The sequence below is a fragment of the Gracilinanus agilis genome, chromosome 6, assembly GCF_016433145.1.
Source record: "Gracilinanus agilis isolate LMUSP501 chromosome 6, AgileGrace, whole genome shotgun sequence".
NCBI lineage: Eukaryota > Metazoa > Chordata > Mammalia > Didelphimorphia > Didelphidae > Gracilinanus > Gracilinanus agilis.
Window position 1 is genome coordinate 102766712 of NC_058135.1, and position 4944 is coordinate 102771655.

Sequence of the window (4944 nt, forward strand, 5' to 3'; positions counted from 1 at the left end):
ATAAAAGGGAAATGATTAAGTGAATAAAAAAAAGAGAACAGAATTGAAAGCAAGACAAGGGAGCAAATGCACCCAGAGATAATTCACTGGATTAAAAGATTGGGATATGATGATTTTATTTTTCTCTTGACTCTTATATTTCTATTTCGAAGTTCTGTTTTAGCACTGCTTTTTTCAAAAAAAAATATTTGGGGGGGTGGAAACCCTTTATTCACCAATGGGATTGGTGTGGAAGTGAGAAAAGAATAGATATCTCTTAAATAAAGAAAATAGAGAGGGCATGCTAGAGATGTGGGATGTTACAAACGCTTTCAGAAAAGACCACTGTATTACTAAGGTTACTTAACTTTTTTACTTTGTTACAACATACCTCTGGGGGTAGGAGGGGGGACCAGTCTGTAAATGTCTAAAATGGAAAAACAAGACATCAATAAAACTTTTCAAAAGAAATAAAAAGACATTTTCAAAAGAAGGAAGGGGGTGGACAGGAAAGTAACAGACAAAATAATGGAACTGATTTATTATGGAGCAAAATAGCCCAAAACATGAATCATCTGAATTAAAATAAAAGAGCCCATGGAGATGAATGAATCAGCTGAAGCAGGACACAGGGTGTGTTATAGAATGGACGCTCAACCTATGCAAGCTGATTTGTGGATCAAAGGAGTGATGACTTTGGAGAGCAGAAGGAAGAGTGGGTGTGATTACTAAAAGTAAGATTTTTTTTTAAGAGTCCCACAAACAAATTCCCATGAAAACTATCCAAGAGGAAGAGAATTGTCCACAGAGTTGTTTAATTAAGGGCACACTTCCTGATTTCTTTTGGTCTCATTCTTATTTCTTTTGGTCCTGGACCATCCCTGTGGGCTGCTGTTTATTTTCATGGTAGTAAATGTTTGCAGTTGGTAGTAAATTGAGCAGTGTGCATATAAATGCCACGTATTGTTTTTAATTAAGGGAAAATGTATTTATAGAATGCTTTTTTCTAATAAAATACCAAAATAGCAATCCAGAAGGAAGAAGACAGAAAGCCAGCACAACTGCCTGGCCACTGAACACAATACAGCTGGAATAGAGTCCTTGGTTCCAAAAGGACATGAAGTCGACAATTCTCTTAAGCAGTTTCCATAGAAGTAAAGGGTGGATCATAGTGTCAGAGAGATGAGAGATTAATCTTCCCTTTGAGGAATTCAGCCTCAAAGATGGACCACCCCTCACACTATATCCTCCAGCACTTTTCTGTTATTCCTTTTCTTTGTTGTATATCATAGATCTGTGCCCAGATCAAAGACAAAGCTTCCTAAGCAACAAGAAGCCTATGGATGGATTAGAGAGATGGACCAGATGATTTCACCAATGTAGAAAATTCTCAGTTGAGGAAACTCTCTAGGACAGTTTGGCATTTTCTTGCAAGGTAATCTCAGAGAGCTACCAAAAGCATTAAGAGATTATGTGGAGGGGCAGCTAAGTGGTTCAGTGGATTGGGTGCCAAGCCCAGAGATGGGAAGTCCTGGGTTCAAATGTGGCCTCAGACACTTCCTAGCTGTGTGGCCCTGGGCACGTCACTTAATCCCCTTTGCCTAGTACTTACCACTCTTCTGCCTTGGAACCAATACTCATTATTGATTGTAGGACAAAAAAAATAAGGGTTTAAAAAAAAAAAAAAAGAAAGATTAAGTGATTTAAGGACAAGAGTTGGGAGGAGGAACAAATAGCTCCTAAATGACTGAGACATGATTTGAACTCAGGATTTCTTCTCTCAACGGCCAGTAACCTATCTACTGTGATATTCCTCTAGGTACAATCTAGTCAGACTGTCTCTCCCTTTCCCCATAGTGAAGAGGAGAACAAGGAAGAGATCCATGAATACTATAGGATACTAAATCCACACATGCACACACATACCACATAATCTTTACCAAGAATTTTGGATTGACCAGATTTTCCTGGACTTTCTACACTGACTGCTTTTCTTCTAACTAAAGTTAGATGAGAAGCTGGATGGTTAAGAAAGCTCATTGGCACCAGCATCTCTTTGTGCTTTTTGCACATTCCCTTGTTAGCTTTTATATTAGCAACAAATCTTGTAGAGGTAGCTTTTCATGGATAGCTTTGTTTCTATTCCTGGAAACAAACCATTTTCAGTACATTATACTGGTCTTCCTCCTACTCACTACCCTACACTGTGCTTATTTGGAAAAACACAAGGGGAAACAGACAACTACTTCCTTTTTTCAGGTAGGAGCTGCTGACTTGTCTTTGCAAATCCCATTGGACATCCTTCCACCTGAAATAGTTTAAAGACAGCTGTGGTGGAAAGACAAAAAAAGGTAAAGATTAAAAATGAGAGACATTTTCATCAAACCAGTCAATGGAATTGCCCAAAGTCAAGAAGCTTGAGTCTATATATTCTAAGAGAACATTTAAGATCTTAATCTTGGTTGGGATAGAAAACTATAAGTCAGGATTTTGTGCTTTCTTGTAATAATAACAATTTACATATCTGTAGCACTTTCACTGTTCAAATACCATTGGGTTACCCAATGGGTAGAGTCACCATTAGGGCATCCTTTTTTTCTTCCCTCACAAGTGTTAGGATTAAAATTCTCTGGAGATTGAAGATCTATTTTTTTCTGGAAAGCCAGAAGTTCCAATTCTCAACTATACCCATTAACTGACAGTGTTAAAAGACATAGAAAGCACTTGTTTTTGAAATGTGCTTCGATATCTGCAAAGAACACCAGCCAAGTGTTTACTGCTGTGATGAAGGCCAGGCCATTTTCTTCCACTGGAATCAATTTTCCCTGAGGAACTTTTTGTCAGGGCTCCTTTATACATCTTCAAGACAAGGTAAGGGAAGTGAGGAATTCATGCAATGAGATGGGAACCACAAAAAATAAACAAACTGTTATTAGAATACAAGAGTCCAACTGGCAGAAAAAATTACAGGCTGCTTTTGGAAGGGCCATCTGCTTCTCCAAGACTTTAAAGAGCACAGCTCATGAGCGGCCTCCAAATTTAGTTGTTAACTTATTGACCTTTCGTTAGAGCACATGCCATTGCCTGGGAAACGTGCAAAATGGCAGCTTAGCTGAATTCCACTGAGACCTTGCTGAATCAAACTCTTGATATGGTCCAATAAATAAGAGTCTAAAAGGCATAATTTATTCAAGGCACAGGGTTAGATGCTAAATTCACAAGCATGTGCCTTCAAGAAGATGACATTCTACCAAGAGTTACAGCATTTTGTCAAAAACGTCTATGTATTTATTATTATTATTAGGGACTTGCATGAGGAATTCTCAATGAGAAGCATAAAAAAATTCCTCTGTCAATGCTAAGTGGCAATTAGTCTGTCATGGAGACTTGCCTGGGGAGGTACTGACAGGTGAGGTCAACTGCCCAGAGTTACATGAATTCTATTCATCAAAGTCTGAATTTGAACCCAAATCTCATTATACAATGCAAACTTCATCCAAACTTCCTCATTTTACTAATGAAGAATCTACATCCATTTTGGTTCAGATTTGAAATTTTATTGGTGTTGAGAATTTTGCTTTACTTTTTACTCTTCCTTACTATTTTCCCCTTGAGTTACATGTAAGCTCTATTTTGGGGGGCAATCATTCTCTAACATTTGGAGTTCCGATTCCCCTCCCTCTGCCTCTCCCCCCCTCCCTGAGACAGTAATCAATTTGATACTGGTTATATACATGCTATCAAAGAAGACATATTTCCATATTTGCCATGTTGTGGAAGAAGACACTAAAAAATGAAGAAAATGTCATGAAAAATATTGTATGCTGTGATCCAAAGAGAATTCAATTGTGATAAAAGCCCCTCTGTGAGTGTGTGTGTGTGTGTGTGTGTGTGTGTGTGTGTGTGTGTGTGTGTAACCATCTGAGGAGAGGCAGAGCACTTATAATAGAGGAATCAGGAAAGGCTTTGTAGAAGAAAAAAGGGGCCCATAAGGTGAACCTTGAAGGAAACAAGATCTGAAGCTTGAAAGCTGACTGTCATTTGGAGATTTGTACTTCTCTCAATTCTGGGAAGCAATCTGGGGACTATCATGACCTTGGAGCCAGAAGGCAGAATTCAGTCACTCTCAAAAGGTCTCAAAAAGCCAGACACCGTTTCAGAGAGACAGATTTTGAGATAGTGGGAGAGATAATGGGTCAGTTTCCCCAACCGAACTTGCCCAGGACTTAATGAGTTGATCCTGAAAGAATCCTTGTCAAGGGACCACAAGGGAGAAAACAAAATGAGAGATAAGCTTCAGCAGAGAAAGGAAGGATCAAGGAAGATAACGGCCCCAAAGTGCATCTCCTACTACAAGGCTCCAGCTGAAACTATTGGTTTGATGTACTTCTTTGGGGACAAAGGGAAGCACTATAAAAAGTTCTGTTCTTTCCCAATCCTTGTCCATTGACAATAACTGGAAGTTGCTCTGTGCACTTCTTTTCCCAAATATTTCTGGCAACCCGAATTTAGCCTCTTCTAGAGGGGCCTGAGAGTACATAAGAGATAAACTCAAACTTAAATTAAGACCAAGAGTCAACTCTGCTTAAATCTTCTGAATTTTCCTAACTGGGGCCTTTGAACAATTGTGTCTGTACTCTTAACTTTCCATTTAATATTAACTCAAGAAAGCATCTGGAGAGGGGACAAGGTGGACTGGAGGGCTCATTATTTTGTTAATTGTTGTAAAAGGGAATGGCTGATTAAATCTCCAGAAACAAAAGGGGTTGGTTGAAAAGGAGAGGTCCTGGCAACCTGTACCTCCTTCAGTGGCACTGGAATCCACTAGTGTTACATAGGCACAGGCTCACGGGGTGGAGATGGAATGCTGATTTCTGTGAAAAACAAGTAAGACTACACTGAGAGCATGAAGGGAAGTAATATGAAATTATTCTGGAAAGGTAGATTGGAAACCAGAGTGTGAAT